This window comes from Nomascus leucogenys, chromosome 2 (assembly GCF_006542625.1).
Source record: "Nomascus leucogenys isolate Asia chromosome 2, Asia_NLE_v1, whole genome shotgun sequence".
NCBI classification, from domain to species: Eukaryota; Metazoa; Chordata; class Mammalia; order Primates; family Hylobatidae; genus Nomascus; species Nomascus leucogenys.
This window is the reverse complement of record NC_044382.1, coordinates 85589264-85600257: the sequence shown is the minus strand read 5'-3', so window position 1 is coordinate 85600257 and position 10994 is coordinate 85589264. Positions and strand designations below refer to the sequence as shown.

The window sequence follows — 10994 nt, the reverse complement described above, 5'->3', positions numbered from 1 at the left end:
CTCAGCCCGGTCCTGCCTGTAGGCTTCTGACTTTGATTAAAGATAGAGGCCATGCAGTGTTGGAAGCCCCTTGCATACTATGGTACAAATCCTTCAAATCCCTGCTAGGCTGAAAGATGGGGTTCTGATTTGCTGCTAGTGACATCACCCTTCTGGTAACCTTCCTCTCCAGATGTGCCTCTGCTCTGTTTATCTTAGAGCCTCATTTCACAGCAGCAGGAAGACACAACAGGAAGTAAATGTCTGAAGCTGTTCCCATCCATTCCAGTTTCTCATAGGCTGTCTTTGACACAAGAGCAGCTCAGAGTCAATTATGTTGGATTCATTCACTAGGAACTTTTTCCCACCAGAGTCCTTGTGGGTGGAGCAGTCTTTTGTTCTAGCTGGTTTGCTGTCTCTGTGGAATTGCTATCAGAACGGCTGTTTGCTACTGGAATGACTAAGAGCCGCATCATCGCTACGTTAGGAAGCAATTATCTGAAAACAAATTCATTTTCTGAGTCATCTAGCCAATTTAGCCTGTGCCACTCTTTCCCCCTTCCACCCCCTAACATTTCACCAATTAAACAAACAAAATGTCCTATTCATACCTCCTGCTCTATTTGTCAGGAGATTATATATCTGGTTTAGGTGGATCAACAGAGTTATTACTTTTCCCTGTGTTACTCAGTCTGTCCTATTCTAATCCTAGATTTATTTTCGAAAGACACATGGTTTTCTGGACTAGTTTATTTGGCTTTCACTGCTTTGTGTGCTAGGTGACTAACATTGCATTCATGAGCTCAGCATCCTTGCTTCCTTCTTTCTGCCTTGTTTTAAAGGTATGAATACTTTCACATTTTCTTCATATTGTGTATTTGTTTCCTGTGACTGCAGTAACAAATTACCATAATCTAGATGGTTTAAAACAACAGAAATATATTCTGTCACTGTTCTGGAAGCCACAAGTCTGAAATCTGTATCACTGGGTGGAAGCAAGCTGTCAGCAGGGCTGTCGGCCTTTGGAAGGCTCTAGGGAGAATCTGCTTCTTGTCCCTTCCAGCTCCTGGTGGCTGCCGGCATTCCTTGACATGTGGCCGTATTATTCTAATTTCTGCCTTGGTGGCCACGTTGCCTCCTCTCTTTCTGTGCGTCTAATCTCTGTTTGCCTCGCTTGTGCAAGGACACTTGTGATGGTCCACCCAGATAATCCAGGATAATCTCCCCATGGCAAGATCCTTAAATTAGTCACTTACACAAAGCCCGTTTTTCCTTATACGGCAACATTTACAGGTGCTAGAGATTAGGGACTGCTATCTCTGGATGACCATTATTCAGCCAACCACACTTTCAATTCCCTACTCTCCATGATGCACAGAATATTTTGTATGTAGATTAAAAAGTTGGTGAGGAAGATAAGGGAAGAAAGAGCAAAATAAAGGAAATAGAGGATAGTCAAAGAGGATTTTTTTGTAATCCTAGCACTTTGGGAGGCCCAGATGGGCAGATTTCCTGAGCTTAGGAGTTCGAGACCAACCTGGGCAACACAGTGAAACCTCGTCTCTACTAAAAGACAAAACATTAGCTGGGTGTGGCGGTGTGCGCCTGTAGTCCCAGCTACTCGGGAAGCTGAGGCAGAAGAATTGCTTGAACCCAGGAGGCGGAGGTTGCAGTGAGCTGAGATTGTGCCACTGCACACTGTCAGGCCTCTGAGCCCAAGCCTGCAAGTATACATCCAGATGGCCTGAAGCAACTGAAGAATCACAAAAGAAGTGAAAATGGTCAGTTCCTGCCTTAACTGATGACATTACCTTGTGACATTCCTTCTCCTGGACAATAAGTCTCTGGAGGTCCCCACTGAGCACCTTGTGACCCCCGCCCCTGCCGGCAAAAGAACAACCCCCTTTGACTATAATTTTCCACTACCTACCCAAATCCTATAAAACTGCCCCACCCCTAACTCCCTTTGCTGACTCTCTTTTCGGACTCGGCCCACCTGCACCCAGGTGATTAAAAAGCTTTATTGCTCACACAAAGCCTGTTTGGTGGTCTCTTCACATGGATGTGCATGACACACACCAGCCTGGGTGACAGAGCGAGACTCTGTCTAAAAAAAAAAAAAAAAAAAAAAAAAAGGCCAAGCGCTGTGGCTCACGCCTATAATCCCAGCACTTTGGGAGGCCGAGGAGGGTGGATCATGAGGTCAGGAGATCGAGACCATCTTGGCTAACACGGTGAAACCCCGTCTCTACTAAAAATACAAAAAAATTAGCTGGGCGTGGTGGCGGGCGCCTGTAGTCCCAGCTACTCTGGAGGCTGAGGCAGGAGAATGGCGTGAACCCGGGAGGCGGAGCTTGCAGTGAGCCGAGATCCCACCACTGCACTCCAGCCTGGGCGACAGAGAGAGACTCCTTCTCAAAAAAAAAAAACAAAAAAAAAGTTTTTTTTTTGTTTTTTTGTTTTGTTTTGTTTTGGCTGTGATTTCCTTTTGGCAATAGAGTGGCCCTCCTGGCATGGGCTCCTGCTTCCTGCTTCCTGCTTCCTGGAGAAATATGAGCTTGCAGGAGGTACCCTACTCTGGCAGCCAAAGGACGTACAGACATTCTTTTCCCCTTCTCCTTGGTAGTTGGGGCACTGGCATATGATATCGGCTACATCAATCAGACATCCCTACCCAGGATTTTTGACTTTTGAGGGCATTGGTACCTGCATGCCAGGAGAATGACAGATTGTTTCCAGGGTGGCAGGGTCAAGAGTCCAGGAGAAGCAATGGCCCGTGTCTGGCGGCTGCAGCAGTGGCACTTGCCTCCTACTCTGACTGTTGCAGTGGCAAGGCCTGTCCGAGTTCTTTCTCTGCTTTTTGGTCTCCCCAGGTTCCTGCTCACTCCCCTACCCTGGTTCTCCCACATACCTGCATATTCAGTGAGCTGCTGAATACCCAGCCAGGACATTCCTTTTCTGTTTAAGTTAGCCCGGAATTTGGCCTCTGGTGTTTGTAACCAGGAACTCCCCTGACTTAGAAACTACCAGCGGAAAGGCTCTATTTTTACTTATGTATTTGAAAGGCTTTATTTATTTATTTATTTATTTATTTATTTTTGAGACAGAGTTTCGCTCTGTTGCCCAGGCTGGAGTGCAGTGGTGCAATCTTGGCTCACTGCAACCTCCACCTCCTGGGTGTAAGCAATTCTCCTGACTCAGCCTCCTCAGTAGCTGGGATTACAAGCGCTTGCCACCACGCCCAGCTAATGTTTGTATTTTTAGTAGAGATGAAGTTTCACCATATTGGACAGGCTGGTCTTGAACTCCTGACTTCAAGTGACCCACCCGCCTCAGTCTCCCAAAATACTGGGATCACAGGTGTGAGCCATCGCACCTGGCTATTTATGTAATTTTAAAAGATCAACTAATATAAAGGGAAAATTAAAGAAAAACATTTGTATAAAATAATTATTTGTATATAAAATAATACTATACATAATTAAAGGAAATAATATTTATATAAAAATGTGTACTCCAACTTGCAAATGCATGTACGTGACTACATTAGAGAACCCCACAAATTTACAGTAGGGCCTGATCATGCCTCATTGAATGGAAAACGCAGGTCACACACCAGGCATAAAGTTTGATTAAAGTCCTCTGACAAACGAAAGATACAGATGCATATATGCCTACTCGTAGATGCATGCACGCAGCAGGAAACTATAAGAACGCTCCGTGACATGCTGGCCAAGCTTACCTCTGAGGAAGGAAGTGGCTGGGAGTTGTGAAGAGGAAAGAAGGACTTTCACATTTTGCTCTTTTTGCATCCTTTGCATCTTTTATTTTTACTTTTAGAGAAAGGGTCTCGCTCTATCACCCAGGCTGGGGTGCAGTGGCATTATAGCCTCAAACTCCTGGCCTCAAGTGATCCTCTTGCCTTAGCCTCCCACAAAACTGGGACTACAAGCCCGTGCCACCACACCTGGCTAATTTTTGTTTATTTATTTTTTTTGTAGAGATGGGATCTCACTATGTTGCCTGAGCTCCTCTCGAGCTCCTGGCCCCAAACAATCCTCTCACCTCAGCCTCCCAGATTGCTGGGATTAGAGGTGTGAGCCACTGTGCCTGGCCCAATCTACATCTTTAATAAAATCAGTGCATTACTTTTGTAATAAAACCATGAAAAGGAGGAAGGAAAGCGATTGGATTAGCATTGTGTGCCACAAGCATGTGGTAAGTAGTCAGGTGAGAAAAAGTGAAGAAGGGCAGGGCTGGGCAAGCTTAATATGAAGACTGCAGCTCCAAGGAGGAAAATGCGTTGGTTGCTTCCAACATGGTCATTCAAATGAGTTTGGCAATTAGTAGCTGTGTGATCCTGAGCAAAGCCACCTGTCAGGTGTGTTATCCTGAGGCCATGGCGCTGCTTTATTGTTTATAGCATCACACTGTTGTTTGTGTTACTACTACTACTACACACGGGGTAGAAGTCCTTATCTATGGAGCTGACAGCTGTCTCCAAATAGCCAAGTATCCAAGTCATCCTGCCCCCATCATCCAGGGCTGTCTGATTGTAATTCATTTGCAATGTGATCATCTGCAAGCCAAATACCTGGAGGACCTTTATTCTTTGGTTTATTCAACTGACATTAATGGACTACAAAGCTAAATAGAATAATTATTTGCTCGCCAAAATGCATGTTTTGAAAATGGCAGTGGATTTAAATTCCTACTCTATGACTTAATAAATATTCTCTGAGTTTTTGTCTCCTTATCTGTAAAATGAGGATAACGTATATTTACTACGTAGAGTGTGTTAGGAGGAATAAATAACATTATGTATATCAAGCACACATTAGAGTCCCTATTACACTTTAGGTCCTTATTATTATTATTATTATTTTTAGAGATGGGGTCTTGCTGTGTCACCCAGCTGGAGTGCAGTAGCGTGATCTATAGGTGGGACTATAGGTGTGAACCTCTGTGCCTGGCTAATTTGGTGTTTATTAGTGTTGTGATCTCCAATTTCATAGCACGGGCATTGCTATGATCTGAATGGTTATGTCCCCACAAAATTCATCTGTTAAAATCAAACCCCCAATGCAATGCTATTAGAAGGTGGGCCCTTTTGGGAGGTGATTAGATCATGAGGACTATGCCCTTGTGATGGATATTAGTGTCCTTATAAAAGAAGTGTGGCTGGGCGTGGTGGCTCATGCTTGTAATCCCAGCACTTTGGAAGGCTGAGGCAGGCAGACCACGTGAGGTCAGGAGTTCAAGATCAGCCTGGACAACATGGTGAAACCCCGCCTCCACAAAAATACAAAAATTAGCCGGGCATGATGGTGGGTGCCTGTAATCCCAGCTACAAGGGAGGCTGAGGTGGGAGAATTGCTCCCGGGGAGAACCCGGGAGGTGGAGGTTGCAGTGAGCCAAGATTATGCCACTGCGCCATTGCACACCATCCTGGGTGACTAAGTGAGACTCCATCTCAAAAAAAAGAAGTGTGGGCCGGGCACGGTGGCTCAAGCCTGTAATCCCAGCACTTTGGGAGGCCGAGGCGGGCGGATCACGAGGTCAGGAGATCCAGACCATCCTGGCTAACACCGTGAAACCCCGTCTCTACTAAAAATACAAAAAATTAGCCAGGCGTGTTGGCGGGCGCCTGTAGTCCCAGCTACTCGGGAGGCTGAGGCAGGAGAATGGCGTGAACCCGGGAGGCGGAGCTTGTAGTGAGCCGAGATCACACCACTGCACTCCAGCCTGGGGGACAGAGCAAGACTCCATCTCAAAAAAAAAAAAAAAAAAAAAGAAGTGTGAGGGAGCCTGCTTGCCCCTTTTGCCATTCGAGGGCACATAGAAGGTGCTATCTATGACAAAGTGAGCCCTCACCAGATACCAGATCTGCCAGTCCTTGATCTTGGACTTCCCAGCCTCCAGAATTGTGAGAAATCAATTTCTGTTGCTAACTGTGAGAAATCAATTTCAGTTGCTTATAATTTACCCAGTCTGTGGTATTTTATTATAGCAGCCAAGTTGACTGAGACAGACTTCAAGTTGCTGAACATTGATATAGTTTTCTCTTTTTCCATCTGTCGTAGTTCAGGCTGCTGTAACAAAATACCATAGACTGGATGGCTTATAAACAGATGTAAATATATATATATCTTATTCTCACCTATTGTCCCTCAATAGATATATATCCTATTGGTACTATATCTCTGGAGAACCCAAATTGATATAATTATGAGTGACAGATTGAAAAGATTATGGATCTCTATTACGGTCCTCTGAAGATTCCAAATTATTTATTATTATTATTATTATTATTTTATGTATGTATTTATTTTGAAATGGAGTTTCACTCTTGTTGCCCAGGCTGGAGTACAATGGTGTGATCTTGGCTCACTGCAACCTCCGCCTCCCAGGTTCAAATGATTCTCCTGCCTCAGCCTCCCAAGTAGCTGGGATTACAGGCATGTGCCACCAAGTCTGGCTAATTTTGTATTTTTGGTAGAGATGGGTTTTCTCCACGTTGGTCAGGCTGGTCTTGAACTCCCAACCTCAGGTGATTCACCCTCCTTGGCCTCCCAAAGTGCTGGGATTACAGGCGTGAGCCACTGGGCCCGGCCTATTATTATTATTTGGAGGCAGGGACTCACTCTGTTGCCCAGGCTGCCCCAGTGCAGGGGCATGATCTTGGCTCACTGAAATCTCTGCCTCTTGGGCTCAAGTGATCCTCCCACTTCAGCCTCCCAAGTAGCTGGGACTATAGGTGCACACCACTATGCCCAGCTAATTCTTATTTTTTTTGTAGAGATGAGGTTTTGTCATGTTGCCTAGGCTGGTCTTGAACTCCTCGGCTCAAGTCATCTGCCTGTCTCAATCTCCCAAAGTGCTGGGATTACAGGCATGAGCCACTGCACCTGGCTTATCCCAAATTTTTAGTTTAGTAGGCAGTTAACTTGGCTGAACTCAAGTTCTGAATTTTGCCTCCCCCATGGTGAGTGAACAGCTGAAGCCTCTGTTAAGTTATTTTAGCCTTATCTGAACTGCTTGGAGTCTACCCTGTGCATGCATAGTTGGAGATCTGCCAGAGACTTGGGTAGCCTCCCTCTACAGCTGGGAACCAGAGTTGTCAGGTGTGCTATCCTGAGCCAATATATACACATATACGAATGAATTGGCTCATGTACTTATGGAGGTTGAGAAATCCCAAGATCTGCAGTTGGCAAGCTGGAGACCCAGGAGAACAAATGATATAAATTCCAGTCCAAGTCCAAGCACAAAGACAGAAGCCTAATGTTCCCAGCGCAAAAACAGTCAGCCAGAGAGAACAAATGTTGTTATATTCAGCCTTTTTGTTGTATTCAGGCCTTCAGCGATTGAATGAGGCCCAAAGACATTGGGGAGGGCAATTTGCTTTACTCAGTTAACCTATAGAAATGTTCATCTCATCCAGAAACACCCTCAGCGTTACACTCAGAATGTTTAACCAAATATCTGAGCATCCCATGGTCCAGTCAAGTTGACACATAAAATGCACAGATAAAATCCAGACTTTATTTATTTTTTTTTTTTTTGAGACGAAGTTTTGCTCTTGTCGCCCAGGCTGGAGTGCAATGGCGCGATCTCGGCTCACTGCAACCTCCGCCTCCCAGGTTCAAGCGATTCTCCTGCCTCAGTCTCCCGAGTAGCTGGGATTACAGGTGCCCACCACCATGCCCGGCTAATTTTTGTATTTTTAGTAGAGATGAGGTTTCACCATGTTGGCCAGGCTGGTCTCGAACTCCTGACCTCAGGTGATCCACCCGCTTCAGCCTCCCAAAGTGCTGAGATTATAGGCGTGAGCCACCACACCTGGCTAAAATCTAGACTTTTATGGCAGATGAGTGGAAAGGCAAGGGAAGCTGGTTAAAATGAAGATTCTTCGGATCCACCGGTCACCTGCTGAATCTTTGCCCCAAGAAATCTGTGTTTTTAGCAAGTTTCTTGGGCTAGGTGCGATAGCTCATGCCTGTAATCCCAGCACTTTGGGAGGCCGAGGCAGTTGGATCACCTGAGGTCAGGAGTTCCAGACCAACCTAGCCAACATGACAAAACCGTGTCTCTACTAAAAATACAAAAACCAGCCAGGCATGGTGGTGGTCACCTGTAATCCCAGCTACTCGGGAGGCTGAGGCAGGAGAATTGCTTGAACCCAGGAGGCAGAGGTTGTAGTGAGCCGAGATTATGCCACTGCACTCCAGCCTAGGCGACCGAGCGAGACTCTGTCTCAAAAAAAAAAAAAAGTTGGCCGGGCGCGGTGGTCACGCCTGTAATCCCAGCACTTTGGGAGGCTGAGGCGGGCGGATCACGAGGTCAGGAAATCGAGACCATCCAGGCTAACACGGTGAAACCCCGTCTCTATTAAAAATACAAAAAATTAGCCAGGCGAGGTGGCGGGCGCCTGTAGTCCCAGCTACGTGGGAGGCTGAGGCAGGAGAATGGCGTGAACCCCAGGGGGCGGAGCCTGCAGTGAGCCGAGATCGCGCCACTGCACTCCAGCCCGGGTGAAAGAGCGAGACTCCTTCTCAAAAAAAAAAAAAAAAAAAAAAAAAAAGTTTCTCAAAGATTTCTGATTTACATTATAATAAAACTGCTGCTTGAGATTCTGGAAAGATTTGTTAATTTCGTTATATATGGATTTAACCCTCAATATGAAGGATGTTAGAATAACAAGAATAATCACAGGAAATGGTCGGGGTCTTTCTCCTGATGGTATATGGGCCATTTTCAAGTGGGATGGGAGTAGTTAATGTGTGATCTATGTGTTGATCTAATACAGGGCAGAAACCAATTTGAGCAAGTAATGCTCCAGGGCACACCCCCTTACTCACCCCCACCTAAAAATAATTTTACCAACTGTTTGTTCAAAGTCCAAGTGACAAAGGGCAGTGCTGGTTGTCATTGTTCTTGGGTGAGTCATACTATACTGCTTATTAATTCCTCTTCCTCCTCAAACCTGCTTTCTTCCCATCTTCTAGGGGTTGAGGATTGTTTTTTTTTAATCACACTCCACAAATGTGAACCTTTTTTTTTTTTTTTTTTTTTTTTTTAGACAGAGTCCCACTCTGTCACCCAGGTTGGAGTGCAGTGGCGCGATCTCTGCTCACTGCAAGCTCTGCCTCCCAGGTTCACGCCATTCTTCTGCCTCAGCCTCCCGAGCAGCTGGGACTGCAGGGGCCCGCCACCATGCCCAGCTAATTTTTTTGTATTTTTAGGAGAGACAGGGTTTCACCGTGTTACCCAGGATGGTCTCAATCTCCTGACCTCATGATCTGCCTGCCTCGGCCTCCCAAAGTGCTGGGATTACAGGCTTGAGCCACCGCACCTGGCTGAACCTCTTTTTTCTGTCACACTACCAGGATCTCTCTTTCTTTCTAACTGTGCATGTGTGTGTTTGCACATGTTTGTGTATGTGTGTTTCTAAATTTTGGACATTTTTTATGAAGTTCTATATGATGTAATTATTTTTTGTGTGTGTATGCACATGAGGCCAGGTTTTAAAATATATACATTTATTTAATTTTTTAAATATATGTAAAATTGTTGAAGTATCACATACCTACAAAAAGTGTACATGTCAGCCAGGTGCGGTGTCTCATGCCTTTAATCCCAGAACTTCGAGAGGCTGAAGCATGTGGATCACTTGAGGTCAGGAGTTCAAGACCAGCCTGGCCAACATGGCAAAACCTTGTCTCTACTAAAACTACAAAAATTTGCCAGGCATGGTTGTGCGTGCCTGTAGTCCCAGCTACTTGAGAGGCTGAGGGACCAGAATCGCTTGAATCCAGAAAGCAGAGTTTGCAGTGAGCTGAGACCGTGCCACTGCACTCCAGCCTGGATGATAGACTGAGACTCTGTCTCAAAAAAAAAAAAAAAAAGTGTACATATGATAAGTTTACAGTTTCATGAATTTTTACAAAATTCATTTCCATAGAACCAGAATTCAAATCAAGAATCAGAATCCTACCAGAATCCTGGAAGACTCCCTCCTGCTGTCTTCCAGTCATGAAGTCCTACCAGGGGAATGTCAGCCAAAAATGAAATTACAATTTTTTTTTTTTTTTTTTGAGACGGAATCTTGCACTGTCCCCCAGGCTGGAGTGCAGTGGCTTGATCTCAGCTCACTGCAAGCTCCGCCTCCTGGGTTCATGCCATTCTCCTGCCTCAGCCCCCGAGTAGCTGGGACCACAGGTGCCCGCCACCACGCCCGGCTAATTTTTCGTATTTTTAGTAGAGATGGGGTTTCACCGTGTTAGCCAGGATGGTCTCGATCTCCTGACTTCGTGATCTGCCCGCCTCGGCCTCCCAAAGTGCTGGGATTACAGGCGTGAGCCACCATGCCCGGCCAAAAATGAAATTATAAGCTCCTCCCCCAAATGACTGAACAGACCCCTTCCTCTCCACGAAGGGGATTTCAAACCGGGGTATGCGGGTCGGATATGCCTCATTATACTCTCCTCCCTTTGGAATTCAGGCATAGCTGACCAGCATTAACATTAAAACAGAGATCTTATGACTGACAAAGCAGACTGTTTGTAGCAATAAAATACCAAATTCCAACCTGATTCTAGTATAGCATCACATGACAGATAGCAGGCCCTGAAAGGAATAAAAATCTTTTGCCCGAGAATATATTTCTTTGACATATTTTTATTTATTATTTTTCTTTTATGTCAGACAGGTAATGTGCCAACATCCTAACAAGGTTCGAGGGTGGCACATCTGATGCATGCATGTGAACGCCTGATCATTACACTCTTGAACTACAAAAGGATCGACTTGGACGTATTTTTAAATGGCTCTGCAAAACTGTATCTTGTGGGAGAAATTTACTTTCTATAGAGAATCCCCTTCCCTTTCCAAGTATTTTTCTGATCCTGAAGAGACTGGCTGAGAGACCAGCACCTTTTAAAGTTCTAAATAGAAAACATTTGCCATCTGTTGCCTCTAAGGGTGGCCACCTAGGAGACTTTATCTACATAATA

The 10994-nt window shown here is 45.3% G+C and overlaps 1 non-coding gene across 1 annotated transcript; it reads right to left on the bottom strand.

Annotated features, from left to right (window-relative positions):
- Positions 1–10680: 10680 nt before the first annotated feature.
- Positions 10681–10784, bottom strand: LOC115831986. The gene has a single exon (XR_004027468.1). It is a non-coding gene; the product is annotated as a small nucleolar RNA U13 (small nucleolar RNA).
- Between the last annotated feature and the right edge of the window lie 210 nt (positions 10785–10994).